The sequence below is a fragment of the Numenius arquata genome, chromosome 10 (assembly GCF_964106895.1).
Source record: "Numenius arquata chromosome 10, bNumArq3.hap1.1, whole genome shotgun sequence".
NCBI classification, from domain to species: Eukaryota; Metazoa; Chordata; class Aves; order Charadriiformes; family Scolopacidae; genus Numenius; species Numenius arquata.
In genome coordinates, this window is record NC_133585.1 from 15,233,331 (window position 1) to 15,252,437 (window position 19,107).

General features: G+C 41.2%; 1 protein-coding gene across 1 annotated transcript in view; it reads right to left on the reverse strand.

Moving 5' to 3' along the window:
- The window catches only part of RHOBTB1 (Rho related BTB domain containing 1), a 52,132-nt gene that overhangs the window by 26,733 nt on the left and 6,292 nt on the right, over positions 1-19,107 (reverse strand). The gene's annotated exons all lie outside the window — the stretch shown is intronic.

Consider the following 19,107-nt stretch of genomic DNA (forward strand, 5'->3'; position numbering starts at 1 on the left):
AGGAGTGTGGGATTTTCATGTAAAGGAATGTGAGATCATAGTTTGATATATCAGATTTTGATCTTCTAATGTCCAGTAGTCTGCTGAGCAATCTGGTCTCTGCCATGGAATTGTAATCAGGGAGGGAGAAAAGGGAAAATGCAAGGCACAAACATGTTCAGGAAGGCTTGCCTAATAATTATTTCAGCAAGGAAACCTATAGCAATTTAATTCACAAAACACAGGTCATAATCTGGAGTGGTGTCATCCTTTTTTCCTGAGAAGAAAGCACTACAGAAAAAGAAACCAAATTATTTGTTTTAATACCTTTTTTAATATTCACGTCTCATTTGCACATAAATATAGAATATATATATTAACTGCCAGGCTGTTAAAAATAATAGATACAAGCTGTTTTGGTGTCCATTTTTCACTGTCATAGGCACTACATTCTGATTTAAGAAAAAGCATGTTTAGTCATTACTAGCCAAGTACTAATTTAAACTGCATTCTTTCATTATTTAAAGTGATGTAAACTGAGAAACCAAAGTCAGTGTCAGAATTAAATGTTACTCATTTATTTACAGTTTTGAGTACGGACTGCATGCTAATAGCTATCATGGCTAAGGTACAGTTATAATCTTTACATGTAGATGGGAGGAGTTAGGGACCATATAGACAGCAAGGTGCAAAGGTGAGTTTCTGCCACTACTGTGTCACACTGATAAGTTTTCACTGACATTGAATGGTTCTTGAAATGCTACAGCACAGACTAGCATGTAAGAATACAATTTAGAGAGTTGTCCTGCACTAAGCTGAAACATGGGCCCAGAAACTTTTCATCCTGGCACAAGTACGTGGTTGCACAACTAGAGCTTTGCAATCTGCCAAATGTAGAGCAAAGAACACAGGTTCAAACATACAAGCACAATACCTACTGCATGTAAACCCTAATGACCTCGTGATATCAACCTGCTATGTCGGCACAGAGGTTTTAGCTGATAAAGAAACAAAGCTATTAAGATATTGCCTTTATCCCCTCATTTGAGTTGTAACCTGCATTCTGAAATGTTACTAGTCTTGAGGTAAAGGACTACAGAGACTTCCAGTTACTTGTCTGTGATCCAACTACAGCTGCTTCATGGGCAAACACCCATGAAGCTGAGACTTGCAACGGCCCATGGGCTCTGTGCCATCTCCATGAGTCCAAATACAAGAGGAGAAATGAGAGCTAACTCCTCTTTCCTCCTCTGCATCTATCCTTTCCAAGAATACATTCATGATATAAATAAAAGTAGAAAACTAATATATTTTTTCCACATTACAGAGAATGAGAAATATTCATACACCATGGCCTCAAAGGCAGGGCCCTGAATGAGTAGCAAAAGCCCAAGAGGTTTCAGTATGTGATCTAAAAAGTTTCATTTCAAGTCTGAGAATAAACAGCAACCCCCTGACATAATATGTGGTATTAAATTACTTCATATTTTATTCATGCATGGACTAGACAACACAGATGGAATGTGGAAATGTTTACAAGGCTGGAAAACAAAATGAAGGAGAGTGGCTAGCCAGTGTGTCTAGTTGGTTTTAAACTACCAAGCAGAGAGATGCCAAACCAATTTTTCTTCCAACCCAATATTCCATTAAAATGTCACATGGATTAGCTGAGGTTTTATACAACAATCTGATTTTAAAATTCTTCAAAAGTTCTTAAATGGTAGTTCTACAAAAATGCACTTCAGTTAGGCACAAAATATGTATTAAGTACAGAGTCTAGAACCTTAAAAAAATTTCCAAGAGGATAACAAAGTGAGTTCAAAATTATAGGAAAATCTAAATAAAAGTAACAAGAGAAATCAATGGAATTATTTGAGAATTCTAGAAAAAGAACACATGAAAATAAAATTTAAAACTTACTATTTTTTAAAATTTCTGATATACTTACTAACTTAATTAAAGCAAAGTTATTGCAGAACTCAGACACAGCATACCCAAATGTCCTCTTGTAGATCAATGGCAGTCTAATGAAGGTATTTTTAGCGTGACTCAATACTGCACAGGACAGAGATTAAAATAAACTGGGAATAAAAACAAAACTAGAGCTCTGTGGCTATGTTAAGGAAAGTTCTTAAATCCATTCCAGTGTGTGTGTATATATATATAGATATGTATTCAAAATGCAGATCATTTTACTATTCACTAGTTTTCAGAAAGGGATTAAAACAGAAATAGCTCCTGAAGAGACTGACAGACAGAAGCCTGGACAGGTAATTAGACACCTCAAATAAAAACAGATGCTAACAAAAAATTACAGTATAAACAATTAGAAAAACTTGTGGATTAAATGCTTACATATGTAGCCAGAAGCCTTCTGACTACTGGAATGATTAAAGCCAGGAATATGTACAAGATCTTAAAAATACAGTCACAGTCAGGTTTTTTTTAAGGTAGTCTCTAGGTTAAGCTTGTGCTAACCCTGTTATATAATCACGCTGATTAAAAATGCTAAACATGTACTTACAAAACTTAAATATAAAAAAATCTAGATTTGAGCTCTGTAAGCCTGGTAACATCTGGGAAGACCAACTGGGACTGAAACATATCTGGCTGGACAAGAGCAAATCGGTGTTAATTTAAAAAAAATAATTCCAAGACCAACGAAAAGCTTGCTAAAACCAATCTATAACCTGCAATAGTTTAGTTTACCAGCAAAAGAAAATAGGTAAAATAAGAGGAAAGTTACTAGAAGTGTGACAAGTCTCAGAGAGGATACTGCTAAAAAAGCCAAAGACAGAAAGGCCATCAAATGAGGAGCAGTGAGAAACCTAGTAAGAGAAAGATCTGATCAAATATGGCAGTTCCCAAAAGAAGGCAGTGAAAAATTCGGCTGCTTAATCCAGTTCTAAAGAAAGATGAGCAGACGGATGGAAATGAAAAAAGATACCCACAAGAATAACACAAGATCTCAAAAATCTCTTAAGATGTTTCTGTTTTTACATTGTCACCTGTGATCGTTCACAGATGAAGAGGAGAAAGGCAGCCAAAAATCAGATGTGGGTAAACTCAAGATCTGAGATAAAGCCATATAATTAATTCACTTGATAAGCAGAAAAAAACTAGTCCAAATAAAGCTGATTTATTTCCAAAGAAGTATAAGGTTACTGTTCTGAACCATGGCTTGCAGATGGTTATGGTCACCGATTTCTTTCTTTGTTGCTTCACCTCAAATTGCTGTAGGGTGCTTGATTTTTTGTTCAGTTTTTCCTCAGTGCTGAATGAGTTGTTATTATTATTACTAAAAACCAGTTGTGGTTGCCATAGCATGCAGATCTTTCTGGCTAGTCAGCCTCAGTAATGAAACACTGTCTTTCTAGAGAAATTTTCCAAAAGATATGTAGGTGCAGCATATCACTTCATTATCTAGTCCACTGGTACACAGATTAAACACAACAGACACACAATCTCTCTCTCTATGTATGAATGTAAGTGTATTTATATACAAAAGATAACCAGATCCTAACCATGAGTTTGTCTTGTTTTAAGAATGCAGTTTAATCTATTTAAAACTATAATTGCATTTTTCTATTAGGAAAGAAAGTGGGTGAAGATACAAACCCAACAGTGAGTTCCCCGTGCAGGATCAGGAATCCACCCCTATGGATCTCACTGCCTATGCAGCTAACTGCTCATTTTGAAATTTCCAGATATTTAAAATCATCACTTAGCATATACAAAACATAGCCAAGACTTTTTTTTTTTTTCCACAGAGCAGTAGCTAATTATCAACCCTTTACAACAAAACACCACAAACAAATCACTAAGAGTGTCTACATTAATCAGTGATTATAGAGTGATCCTGCAGGCATTTACTTCTTAGCTCAGTACTTAAACACATCCCATAAGACTGAGAGAGCACCTCTGAGCATGAAAACAAGCAAGCATGTTACTTTGCTCTTGCGTTAAGAGCAAACTGTTCAACTGAATTTTCAGAGTGACAGTACGTAAGAACCTTGCCTCCCCAGTAAAGTTTTTCTTTAAGTTATTCCATGGAAAAAGAATTAGTAATTCCAACCTGTCTGAAGTAATCTGACGAAACATACAAACCAGGAAATGCTTCAAACAAACAGGTTGCCAGCCACAATTACAATGTCATAATTTTATTAAAGGAATCCAATGGAAAGGGACACCAAACTCCACCTCCACTTAATATGAACGGTGTGGGTGTGAATGCTTCAAAAAACTCAGTCCACCAGTAAGGTAGTAAGACTATCAACATTTATCCCTGAGAAACACAGTTTTGAAACGCTATGAAAGAGCATTTGTAGGTACTCTGTATTTCAATCTATTCTGGAGATGTATTTTTGTGTATAGTTTTGGAATGACTCCTTCAGAGAACCATTATGCAATAACATATCAAAAGGAGTATAAAAAATTTACAAGACTACGCAATACTCTTACCTCCACCCCCAATTTACAAAATTACTGCTTGCAACCATGGAAACTAGAAAAGGAGATGCAAAATGCTACGTTCTTCAAGCACTGAAGTCACTACCTTACACTGCAGAATCCCAAGGCACCAGCCACTGGCAAGAACCAAAGAGCACATGAGCCAGAACAAGCATGTGAAACGTTCATTCTCAATATATAACCTGCCATGTGTTGTTTCAGAATCTAAATGGATTAACATATATATGCTAGGGGATAAAGCAGGGGGGACTTACTGTTCATTTGTGCAAGAGCATAGAATTCATAGACAGCTCTGATTTGGGGAAAGGTTAAGGGCTAAAAGGCTATTTTGTGGTTTGGCTCAATTTAATCAATGAATTTAGGGCCCCACCAAGTATATTTGTGAAATAAATCACAACATGGTATCAAGTAACAGATAAACTATACCAGCTGTTGAAAGACCATCACAAGATATTTTTCACAAGGTATAAATTAATAGTATTTTATTAAATTGCAGGAGGGCCAATGGGGAGATTTCTTTAAAAAGAAAAACTATTCCTTGTCAGCGTTAAATAAACAGCTCGTGACAAAGGGTAATAAGACTCAAGTTGGGATCAGATCACTAGGTAACCAGAGGACAAAGATGGGCATGATGCATATCAGACTGGATTCTCATCCAGGATAAATAAGCATTGCACTATTGCCATTACTTAAAGTTCTGGCAGTTTACATGGAAAGACTGAAAAGGAAGAGACTGACACAAGAGGAAGAAATTCAACATTAACTTTGGGATTTATCAAGTACTTGCCCTGCCTGGCCCATCCACAGAAGACAACAACAGACACAGCCAATGAATTGGGAATGGAGAAAAGCCCTTATATTCTAAAGTTAACCTGATCTCAAACATGAGATCCCTGGATCTACCATGGGTAGAAAGAGAAGGGTAGCTGACTGAAATGTTGCTTCGCTGCATGAGGTGATAAATGAGATAACCCTGGCTGTTGCTGCCCGCAAAAGGAGAGCGCAGGTCAGCAAGAACCCCTTTATCTTCCACAAGGGCAGAATCGTATTCTACTCTGTTTCAGTTGTTCTCGCATAGTTGAGGTATTTCAGTTTAGTGACAGTATCAACAAATAAATAAATCCCACAGAATACTGATAAAATTTGATACAGCTGGAGAAGTGTTGAGGTTGTCATCAAGACAGATTCCACTTAGCTGGCCTGAACCAGCTTCTTTCATGACAGCTTTTAGCCAACAAGTATTAGATTTAATCCTGGATGTTACCCCTTAACTTCGTATTACCTGCTGGAAGAAAGACATTCTTAGAAACTTTCATTCATCTGCCATGATTCCTGCTCTCTCCCTCTAGTTTAAAAGAAGGGAGCAAAAAAGTTACCATGGTCACACACAGAAATGAAAATAACAGCCCCTAAGGAAGCAGTAAAGTTGAAGACAGAACAGATGTCTCTATTCTCACCTAGAAAACTTCTCAGTCAAATTATTGCCACAATCTCTTCATAGAAACTGTAGAGACGGAATAACAATTCAGGGCTAGTACTATCAGAAGCCTGTCAGTCCACTCTTTCTCAGAATGCTTGACTACAAATTTTTTTGTTTCTAAAGGCTAGTTATTAGGACCCTTTGTCAAACTTGACCTACCTCTGTGATGACACAACACCTTTCAATCAGTAGGAATGAGCACTTCCTTAGACGACCAAAAGTCAGAGGTACTAGCAAAATACAAATTCTTCCCCATATTACTGTATAAAACAGCCTACCCTGAAGCTCAATAGCTGAGCATGAGAACATCCAACCTTAGGTACAATAAGCTCAGCGTTACACTTGAACCCTGTCAATTTTTTGACAAGTTCTGGAAGACGTGAGGGGGAGAAATTAACAAGCTGATTACACTGAGCAGCTTACATATTATTTTGACCTGTGACATACCTTGCCATATCCTTTGTGATGAGATCACCTCTCTATAAATTAATCCATACAGCAGGTGAAGGACATTTAACTGTTTCAGAACCTTGTGTGTGAGAATCTGGGATGAGTACCTTCTATATGGTGGGAGACCCGGCAACACTACCATCCCTCCCCTTCAGCAATTCTTCAGAGTCTACCTTAAGAACTGTCCAAAACCCAGAGCAGGCCCTCACAGCTCCTTTTGTTTCTTGCTGTTCAGAGGGAGGGAGAGAAGGAAAACTAGGGAAAATTTGGGCCCTCTCCAGAAGGAAATGGGAGACTTGGTCACCTGGGATACAGAGAAAGCTGAGGTACTCAATGACTTTTTTGGCTCGGCCTTCGCCAGCAAGTGCTCTAGCCACAGTGCCCAAGTTGCAGAAGGCAAAGGCAGGGACTGGGAGAACAAAGAACCACCCACTGTAGGAGAAGATTAGGTTCAAAACCATCTAAGGAATCTGAAGGTATACAAATCCATGGGACATGATAAGATACATCTATGGGTCCTGAACGAACCAGCAGAGGAAGTTGCTAAGTCACTAGCCATCATATTTGAGAAGTCACAGCAGCTCAGTGAAGTTCTCGCTAACTGGGAAAGGGAAACATAACACCCATTTTCAAAAAGAAAAAAAAAAAAAAAGATGACCCAGGAAACTGCAGGCCAGTTGGTCTCACCTCTGTGCCTGGCAAGATCATGGAGCAGATCCTCCTGGAAACTATGCTAAGGCACGTGGAAAATAAGGAGGTGATCAGTGACAGCCAACACGGCTTCACTAAGGGCAAATTGTGCCTGATAAATTTGGTGGCCATCTATGACAGGTCTAGAACGTTGGTGGATAAAGGAAGAGCAACCGACATCACCTACCTGGATTTGTGCAAAGCATTAGACACTGTTCCATAAGATATTCTTGTCTCCAAATTGGGAAGGCATGGATTTGATGGCTGGACAACTCAGTGGATAAGGAATTGGCTGAATGATGGCACTCAAAGAGTTGCAGTCAACAGCTCAATGTCCAAGTCGAGACCAGTGACGAGTGGTGTTCTTCAGGGGCCAGTCCTGGGACTGGCACTGTTTAACATCTTGGTCAGCGACATGGACAGCGGGATTGAGTGCACCCTCAGCAAGTTTGCTGATGACACCAAGTTGTGTGGAGCAGTTGATATGCTGGAGAAAAGAGATGCCATCCAGAGGGATCTGGACAGGCTTGAGAGATGTGAACCTCATGAAGTTCAACAAGGCCAAGTGCAAGGTCCTGCACCAGGGTCACAGCAATCCCAAGCACAAATACAGGCTGGGTGGAGAATGGGTTGAGAGCAGCCCTGTGGAGAAGGACCTGGGAGTGCTCATGGATGAGAAGCTCAACGTGACCCATTAATGTGCACTTGCAGCCCAGAAAGTCAATCATATCTTGGGCTGCATCAAAAGAAGCGTGGCCAGCAGGTCAAGAGAGGTGATTATGCCCCTCTACTCTGCTCTCGTGAGACCCCACGTGGAGTACTGTGTCCAGCTCTGGGGCCCCCAACATAACAAGGACATGGACCTGTTGGAACAAGTGCAGAGGAGGGCCATGAAGATGATCAAAAGGCTGGAGCACCTCTCCTATGAGGACAGGCTGAGAGAGCTGGGGTTGTTCAGCCTGGAGAAGAGAAGGCTCTGGGGAGACCTTATAGCAGCCTTCCAGTACTTAAAGAGGGCCCACACTAAAGATGGGGAGGGACTCTTTATCAGGGAGTGTAGTGATAAGACGAGGGGTAATGGTTTTAAATTGGAAGAGGGGAGATTTAGATTAGATATTAGGAAGAGATTCTTTACTGTGAGGGTGGTGAAACACTGAAACAGGTTGCCCAGAGAAGTTGTGGATGCCCCATCCCTGGAAAGGTTCAAGACTAAGTTGCATGGGTCTTTGAGTAACCTTATCTAGTGGAAGGTGTCCCTGCCCATGGCAGGGGGGTTGGAACTAGATAATCTTCCTAATAAACTAGATAATAAATTCCTTCCAACCCAAACCACTCTATGATTCTATGTGAGAAAGAGTAACCACACTTACCCAGCCCAGGAAAGAGGGAAATAATCCCTAGCTGGTATATGACTAATTTAAGGCTCACATTTTGGCTCTACAGATGCATTTTGTTAGGATTCCAGATACACCTGGCTACAACTGACTGTTTTTTCCATTCACCAGAGACAACCAGAGCAGACACAGGGGACTAGGCAGTGACCAAGATCTGGCATTGCTGTGGGTCATAATCTGTCGTATCATCACACACTGAAATTAACTGTGGCTGACATTAATGAAAGTGGCGGAGAACCAAAATAACTGAAGAACGGACAATACACATTGATGGTGATAACAATCACCAAACGGTGGTACTTCATAAAGCAGCCAGGCATAAAATGCCATTATGCACTGAGTCCTCAGGTTAGTTCTCCTTCTGCAACAAAACATTGCACTGCAGGAGCAGGTTACGGGTGCACCTCTACAAGCATTTTAGTTCAGACCAAGAACACATTTTTGAAGCAAATATCCCAGTCATGACCACTTATCATGCTTTGGTTCATATCAGGTGCAGTCACAGTGTGCACAAACTAAATTCCTTTCTGATGAACCTGAAGTGAAACACATGCCACTCACCACTAATGAGTTCGGTTCACAGGACCAGATTAAAGGTAATCTGAAGCAACATCCTTTGCCCCTGAAATGTGTGCAGTGTGACATTGGGTCCTCAGCACCAACTTCTTCATCTCCAGATCCCTTGCTATTGCATCACACGACCCACTAATGTAGACAGAGCATCAGATGCTCTGGCTCCTGGTTTGTTATTTGGATCAACATAACTGGGGCAAAGCTGCAACTGAACCCTTAGTGACTGCGATGCTCAAGAGTGTCTGGGATAACATATAAAAAACTAGAGATTAAAGGGAGAAGGATCACTGGAAAAGCCTGACTCAACACTACTGGTTTTCATGGTAATAAATTCCATTAAATCCCTGATATGACTCTTATGTAATTGAGAGCATCAGAAGCGTGTATAGCATTAAACTATTGATACTGTAGTATAGGTTATTACTTATTACTGATTTTACCCATTTATAAAGACAGGTGTTGACATTATATGCTCTGTTTGATAAGGACGTTATTCTGAGTAGTGTTCCCAACAGGACAGAAGGAAAAATAAACAATAATAACCACCAAACAAGGCATTCTCACAACTTTTGCACATTTCTGTGAGGAAAATATTTATCAACTTTTGCTAGAGCTACAAACAAAGAAAAATATTCCAGAGACACTGGTGACCTTCTAGCACAGAGAGCTGTCGAATTCACCTTCTGTGCTTGTTTCCCTTCCAAAATACAGAAACAGACTCTTGTTTCTTGAACTTTATGTGACGTTTCTCATGCATTCTCCTCTTTGTTAATCAGTGATGTTAGAAACATACTATTTGTGATTTTATTCACTCCCACATGTGATTGCTACAAGGAAACTACAGAAGGAGAGTGAGAACTCATAATGATAGCAGGTAAAAAGACCCCAAAGACTTTAGGATGGCAGACTTCAGATAAATGCTACTTTCAGATCTTGAGTCAAGTTCTGCATTTATGTTTCAAATGCAAATCAAGCAACATTAACTGAATTGTGCAGGAGGTGCGTATACATGTAGTTTACTTGTAATGTGTAGTGCCACACAGAGGCTCATTTGCAAAGAAAAAAATATTAAAAACTAAGAAAGAAATTGCCATCTTGTGTCTTTCATGTCAGACAGAAAGGAGAGGAAAACAGAAAAGTAGAATAGTGTTGGATGGGAACCAAAGGAAATCCATACTTCTATTTCATGAACCTACCCCTAGTAACAGAGGGCCCAACTATCACCACACGTGATGTATGTGTGTATGTGCTGTACCACATGAAAAGCAGGGTGCACCAAGTCTAGCTCACGTACCACGCCACCATTTACTCCTTCAGCACAAGGTTTTGAGCTCTTTTATGGAAATCCAACCAATGATCCAAAGGTACATTCACACCAGTCTGACTAGTCTTGCTATGAGCTGCTCTGCCAGTCTGCCGTATGCAGCAAGGACTGCTCAGCCTTTCCTTTCCCCGCCTCCCAAGTACATTCTTCATCCTACAACATTTGCATACTTTCCTGGCAGGATAGATAGGAGCAAGGGAGAAACGTGTCAAACACCTGTTGCTCTTTTGCTTCTCTTAATTCAAGGCTTCTCTGTCCTTTCATCTCCTTCAGCACAGGGCAACATCTGGATGCAGGACTTAAGCATTTTTGCAGAGAACAAAATGTATTAGCAAAGAATCAAACATTGGGATTTACTGGTCAAGTGATCAGCTCTTCCTCTCAGCCTAATGCTACAATATTTGTGAGTATTTGGAGCTGTAAAAGGGCAGGAGTTTTAGAAAGCTCCCCAGAGCTAGAACTGATGTTTATTTCTTCTTGGATAAAAATACTTCTGTGCATCTGAGCCTGCCCCAGATCTTATGCTCCTTAAGTACTATGTCACTTAGATAAAGAACCCTAGTACAAATATTGAACTCACCAAGTGGTTTGTTTACCCTGTTACCAATACATAAATACATCATATACATGAGACATAGAATCAGACATACAAATCCGATGTGCATACAAATGAAGAGCATAACCTAATAGCAGAGGACCTCAAAAATACTGGAAAGAAATTAAACGGTTCTGTTTCCATGTACTATGATTCCCAATCCCGAAATACAACCTGTACATAAATACCTGCCATTCAATTGCTACTTACACTGAGCAGTCATATGGCAACTCTTTAACATAGTCCTAACAATGGTGTTTTTCTCCCCACATGCTTTATTTTTGCCTAGAAAGAACCGGTAGCTTAAGAACTCCCCTCGAGCACACTGAACAAACTAATTTCCACCTCAGCTTCTATTACAGCTCAAGCTGAACATTTGGCTTTGAGTCAGCTGTGTGTCCTGAAATAGTACACAAACTGAGGATGAACAAAGTCATTGAGAATATTCTGGCATCACTTCCTTTCTCTTGCTGTGACCATATGCAGAGCTTCAAGGCCCTTCTTGTATTATTATCATTTTTTAAACAGGTATATTGCTGCCTTCAGAAGCCTGAGTAGTGCCTTGACCAATAGAAGGCAACCCAGAGCTCTCTGACTAGTCCGCCTCAGTCTGTCCAGTGACTGATTTCTCTTTGCTCTAGATGTTGGATGCCACAATACCCACTAAAAGTTGACTTAACAAATTAAAGTCTACTACTGCTTGTCTATACAGACCCTTTCTATGGACCCCTACCAGGTCCCGGCACAGACACTTGATAATCTGTGTGCTGCAAGACCCCACAGCAGCCTCCTGCTGTTGTCACAGCAACCCACAACAGACTCCACAGACACAGCAGGGGGAAAGAAGGCGGAAAAAAAGAGGGAGAAGAAGAAATCCTTCAGGTATTTAGTAAATGAAACTCAGAAGTACCAAGCGCCAGGAGGTTTCTGCTTCCCGTACACATCGTACCCCTCTATTTTCGCCTTGCACCTTGTGGCCTCGCTGGAAGAGGAAGCCAGACAGATCTGCTTCATCAAGGACTCGGCCCTCTCTGTCCTCGGTGGAGGAAGGATGCCTCCCCCTCCTTCTCCCGACGAGGCAGGAGTGCACCTGCGGGAGGACAAGACGCGCGGTGCGCCGCCACCCGCGCCCTGCGGAGCCGCTGGCTGCCAGCCCGACCCGGCCCCGCACACGCAGCCGGCAGGTCAGAGCACGATCGCGCCCGGGCGACGCGGGACCTACCCGGGAGGGCGGGATGCCGCGGCAGCCGGGGTGCAGGCAGCGGGGCCGGACCCCCGGCCCCGGCGGGTCGGGAAGGGGGGAGTGGCAGCCGTCGCCGCGTCCCCTTCCCGCTGCTCCTTACAGCGGCGGAGCAGCGGCAGGAGCCAGCCCGACCCGGCAGGGAGGCAGCATGCCGCCGGCGCCGCTCTGCCCGCCCGGCCCCGCGGCGGGCTCCCCGCCCGCCCCGTCCCGTCCCGTCCCGTCCCGCCCCGCCCCGCGGGGCTGACTCGGGCGGCGGCGGGGACGGCGGGAGCCGCGCGCGTTCTGACGTCTGCGGCCCCGCGTTCTATTTATAGCGCCACGATTGGATTTCATTCATGAAACCGGGGCCGCGCGTAAAGGGGCGGCGGCTGGAGCCGCGCCCGCCGCCTCCGCCCGGCCCGGCCCGGCCCGGCCCGCCTTACGGCACCGGGCAGGAGCCTGAACCGCAAGCGGGGGGCACTCGGGGGCTCACCCTCCTTCTCCGTCCCGGCAGCAGCACACTGGGAGGGGGGGCTTTTGGCCACGGCCTCGCACGGGAAAAGGTCGGACGCGAAACTAGTCAAAAATGAATGAATACACACAAACACATATTTATACACACTCTATAAATACTGTGTGTGCATAAACAACACAAAGGCCTCCTCGGGTAATCCCCTAAACCGGGTGCACAATTTCTTAGCACAGGTGCTGCTGTTATGATTTGAAATGGCTTCTCTCCATTTTCACTAATATTTGAACCCTTCATGTAAACCAGACACGCACAGTTAAACCATCCCACCCCTTCTCTGAAGCCTACAATATAGACTTGGAGATTTCTAACCAGTGAAAATAGCTCAAAGCCCTGGCTGTAACTGGGAAAAGTGCTCACAGTTCAGACCAGGCTCCCTTCTAAAACACTGCTCTCCAGCTCTTCTATTTACCACTTGACAACTACAAAAAATGCAACTAACCCTTTCGTGCAGTGAAGGGCATGGGCACAACCGCGACAGCTAAGAGAACCTTTTTGACATGGTTGTAGTTGTGGCTGTTGGAAAGAAAATACTCTCTTTGAGCAACCTGAACTCACACATTGCAGTCTTGCAGCAACAATACAGTCATTTTTTTTGAAAACATGTTGTAAAGTTGTTTTAAAATGATCACTTCCAGTACCAGTTAATAGTACCAATAACAGGTTAACAGCATCCAACTGCATTTAGTCAATTACTTACATTTTTCAAATACCCAGAAGTCAAACTCCCATTAAACAGGTCAAGCTGCAACAATTTTCAATTGAGTACATCTATGTCAGAAAAAATTACAGTTTCCAACTTCATATCACAGGAGGCTATGAGGTGCAGAAGAACAATGTGCATCATGTAAACATTAAGTGTTACTTCCCTAGCTCTGCAGGGAGTTTGGACAAACAAGACAAATGCATCAGAAACTAAAACAACTCTCACTCAGACATCTGCTTGCTCTCAAAGAAACACCAAACTAATAATGCAGGCATCAAAAAGTAAATAAATGTCAAATCCTATAATCTACAAATTTAAAGCAAATACTATAATTACCTTGCATTTCTTACGGTTCAAGCTCTACATGAACTAGTTTTTCTCCACAAATGAGAGCTAAAAACTTTCCTTCTATGCCAGAACAACAATCTCTGTGTATTCACTTGTTTCTAGCACACACAACTTTTGGAAAATAATAAGGCCCATGTTCATCAACTTAATTCAGGGGGCTGAGCAAAGCAGGGTGATAAAAAAGGGCATTCTTTTACTGACCTGTTTCATTTCGGTAAATCTTAATTCCTTACTGGTACTTTTGTTTTACAGTCTAAATTATCACTTTCTGAAGACAAATCACAGAGCTAAAACCCCATGTCTCTATTAACTCACCTAGACCATCAGGGCTGCAGAGTGAATGTTATTGTCATAACAGGTAAGTCAGCATCATGTGGGAGAACATTGATATAAAGCAACCAGACTTGCTCTGATACTGACTCAAGAAATATTGGAGTGCAATGTAAAACAAAACAAAAAACACAACGCTTTAGATCTGCTTGCAAGCTTGTTACAGAGCTTTTCTACAGGAATAAGGGAAGCGGGCAGGAAGAAGGGAGAAAGTGCTATTTTTAGTTCACAACAGTAAATTTAGAGGAATACAGCAATGACAAGATTAGTCAGGTGGTTAAAATGGGAAAAATAGAAGCAGGGCTTTGCTTTTGATGGGGATAAAGAAAAGGTCTCAAGTTTCTCCCTTTTTTTCTGTTTCATCAAAGGGTACCCAGAGCCTGAAGGCTTCTGCAGCTGTGGAAACAGCTACATGCTACTATGCAGTTTCCATTTTAATGACCATTTACAGCAACTTTTACCATTCAGTGCTTTCCCACCACAAACGTGTAACATCATCTACAATTCAGATTGCAGCTTTTCCAGCAAAGTATAAAATAAAAGCCCAGGACAGCTAGAAGCTCTCTGTTCTCTTGACACGTAATCCTACTGAACCGTATTTACATTTTTCAAAAATTTTCAACAAACAGTAGAGTTTTGACCATAAACTTGAGTGACACACCTTGAGAAGTGGCTGGAATGCATCTCTAATTGGGTATAGAGAAACCAGTCAGTTTCTAGGCTCTGATACAAGAAAGCACAGTAATAATCCACAAGTATTCCCACTGGCTTTGCATAAGCATTAAAATTATATGAGTGGTAAAGCTTTACTCAATTAGATGTTTAAGTATTCCAAGTAGCCAGCTTGGATTTTTGTTTTTTTGTTTGTTTTCAGAGGAGAATGACAGCTAGAGGGAAACGGAGAAGGAAATAAGTTCCATCTCTGCAAGCAATCCCAAAGGACATGGCATTGGACCACAGCTAGCATTTGACTGGACAGTCTGCCTTTGCCAAGTCCATACAACTTCCCAAAACAAGATTATGGGCTGCTAAGTGTGTCCCATCATTGCATCTCCATTATGTGCTTTTAACACTATCACACAACTTAGAGAATAACTGGATAAATAAGAATAGAATAATAATTTAAAAATGCATTCACACCCATGGAGAATTCTACTTAGAATTATTTCAGTTTTGCTAAATCACAAAATGTATTTAGAAGTGCAAATGTAAAGGTATATTCCCATATGCTCCAACATCTTATTTGTTACTCTGGGGCTAAATTAACCTTTTGGTTTTGAGAATATATTTCTCAGATGATTAAAAAACATCAGGAGACAACATCAGTTGTGCATAAATCATAACTGAATTTACAAATAACCTTTCTACTCCTGGATCTGGAGAGTTAGTTTAACTTCAGAGGCTGCTCCAACATGCAGTGTTAGCAGAACTCCTCTTAGGGAGCTTTCTAGCAGCTCAGAAATGCTGTAGCTCAGTGCCCTCAGGCCCTTCCATCCTCTGCCCTCCTGAAACAGCAGAGAAAGACTCAGGAGTAGATCGGTTGAAAAAATACCAGTCAAAGATAACAGGAGGCGCAGGAATAGGTGACTACAAGCATTTACCCCAGCGGCTTTGTCAAAACTCTTCTGGAAGAGGAGGAAATGGACTAGCCCATGCTTCTTTCCACCCCATCATAATCTAAGTTTGCTGTATCTGCAGAAGAATGATAGTCTAAGCATGGCAAGTCTGGGATTTAATTTTTATACTACTGTTTACCAGCCTTCTGAGAAAGTCTACATTCCAGACCCATCTAGATTCAAGGCCATGTGGAAGCAAGGGGTTCTTCCCTGTATTAGAGGTCTAGGTGGGGTTTATCACAGGTGCCTGCTTAAAAAATAAATAATAATAAAAAAAATAATCTAGTGATGTGGGCTCCCTCTGAGAACCCACTCAAGCTTTTAATTCAGGACAACTGAGACCATTTCCCCCCTGTTTTAGGTAGTAACACCCAAGCACAAAGGGAGTTTTCTAAGACAAGTTACACTGACAACACCCAGCATGGACCATTATAGGACTGGGCTTGAGTGTGCACTAAGAGAGGGTGGATCTGACATCGCAGAGGCAGCCTGGGACAGTCTAAAACCAAAACTCAGTAACACAGGACAAACTAGAGTTCCTCGCTCTCCCTGAATGCAGGGGACCTTCATATTAAAAGGCTTCAAGAGCATGTTAAGATTAAAAAATTGTTAGTGGAAACAAGTTTAAATGTACAAGGAATTAAGTAAAACAAAGTAAGTTAAAATATTCCGTATGGGCTCTGTGTTGTATTTGGCAATCTCACAGGGACAGAAGGTGCTCTCTACAGCCCATGAAATCAGCTTTCAACAATACAAAAGAACATGAATGAATGATGTACAACGAAAATAAGGAGACATGTGGTACTTCAGTTATGGACTTCACCATCCACCCATTGTATGTCATATATTTAGTCTGAGCCAACTGGCAGCATGTGAATTAAAATATCAGAATTACCCAGCTCCTGTCATTGAAGTCTACTTTTTTCCCCACAATCAGACTCAGAGGATTTAATTATGTGGGTAGACCAAAATAATTTCTAACAACTTCTGTAATGAATTAGTATATATTTCATTGTATTTTATCCATGAAAAAATCATATTAAGAATCAATGTCTGAAAAAGTATGTAAATGCATATTCTATACACATTGAAATAAAATTCAAGTAATTTCCTGTCAATACAATTTTTGTATTAATGGGTTTGCATTCGGAACTGTAATATACCTATGCCAAATGCTTATGCATTCACTATTAGCTTTCTTTTCAAAACTATTACATATTGTACGCAGTCCTTTTTTCTCTCTGGTGTAATAAGGACAGAGTTTAGCATTTGACGTAAGGTGCTTCTATTTAGTGATGTCAACATCTATTTTTAGCCAACTGTGCAAATTGATTAGGTCAATTGCATCCCTTTTCATACTATCCCACACAATTGTCTCAATTCTCAGAGATGGAGGCATGTAATGTATACAATGGTATCTTCACTGTGTGCATTAGACACTTTAACGGACAACTATGCATTTATTTGTTAGGTTTTTTTCAGTTATTCGCTGAATGCTAAATATAGTGCAAGACCATCATCACTTAAGAAGCCTGCAATGCACCAGATTTTATTAGAGCATTCTATGAATGATATATAGCACCAGTTGTTTGCCTTATGAATTGTATTTCCACATTCTTTTTCACTAGCAGAGGGATATAAAATGCTTAATATCTGCATACATTTTAAACAGCTGGGTAAACAAGAAAGGAACTATCTAGAGAAGGAAAATGCCAATACTTATTATTTGGAATAAAAACTAGATACCTACCACTTTTTCAGAGGGTTATATTTCAACAATGCTTTAGTTCTGAGTCTAATCACGTGTAGGATGTCGGCTTTTGCCTTCCCCTGCTTCCATATTTAACCTGTTAATTATAAGACCCTGCTCTCCTCCGGTCACGTCAAGACAGAATTGCAATGTAGGTAGGAAGAGTCCTCCAGAGGTCACCTAGTCCAACCTTCTCCTCAATCCACAGCTAATTTCAAAGCTTGATAAGGTCACTTGCGGCATTATCCGTTTGAGTTTGAATACCAGCAGAGATGGAAAGCCCACAGTCTCCAAACTGCCTGTTCCGTTGCACTATGAAAACGTTTTTCTTTATACACAGTGAGAATTTACCTTGCTGCTACTTGTGACTGCTGCCGCTTGTCCTTTTGTTGTGCAACTGTGAGAAGAGCCTAGTTTCCCCTATAACTCTTCATTAGGTATCTGATATAGGAATTAGATGCTCTCTTAGCCTTCTCTTCTCCAGACCAGATAAACAGCTCCCTCAGTCTCGCTGCGTGCATCTTGCATTTCAGCTCTCTAACCGTATTAGTGGCCCTTCATTGCGCTCTCTTCAGAATGTCAATCTCTCTTCAGTACTGTAAAGCCTGAAACAATACTGGACACAATACTTCACATGCAGCCTCACAAGTGCTGAGTAGAGGGGAACAGTCACTGCCACTGATCTCCTCACTATGCTTGTCCTAACGCAGCCCAGTATGTGGTTAGCCTTTGTTGCTGGAAGGGTACTCTGCTGGCTCAGGTATGTCTCAGCATGTTCACTTGAGCTGCTAGTGTCTCATGAAACCTTACAAAACTGTTACTGCCTTTGCTACTATACTTCTCCTTCTCCGGGCTGCATAGTCTGGTCTTAAAAGGGAGTGGATTCATTTGAATAGTCCCAGTTTGCAAAGTTAGGTGTACTAGGATACAATTAAGCAAAATAAAAATTTTGGCTTAATATGAACAGCAAGAGAAACAGCTGAGAGGTTACATAAGAGTCTCCCAAGGGAAGAAGTGGCAGAGTTATGGCTTGCTGCATTCACAACCCAGAGAAGACAAGGCTTTATTAAGAATTTGTTGTACAGCATGGTTTTGTATTTTTTTGTTAATGGTACCAAGTTTGCAACAGCTTGCATTTGCTATATTCTCTACTTCTAGATCTTCAGAACTACAACACAGGTAAGAAAGATTTAATCAGCTTATAAAAACAGTTCCAAACAGAAGCTAAATAGGAAGAACTGACTAGCAGGAGGATTTCTTCTTGAATGTGTGTCATTTTGCTATTTAGCAGGGGAATGAAACTGGAAGTGATTGCCGAAGTGTCATAAGACTTTTCCCCAACTCTCCACAGCATGTCTGCTTTATCACCTCTTTCCAGTATTTAAGGGGTTCTCCAAGGTACAGGAGATTCATCTTAAAATCTCCCTCTATGGCAACCTATTGAAGTATTGTATTTTATAAAGCTCACTAACCAAAATTAAGAGTGATGCTACGCTTAATGCAGTTGTGAAAGTTGGACTAATATGAGAAGAATTATTCTAACTTCTTGACAATTCTGTCCCTGACTACTGCCTCTCTTCACAGACTGCAACATACCAGAAATACATTTTTAGCCCAGAATAACTCTTTATTGCCACTTTACAGGGCAACA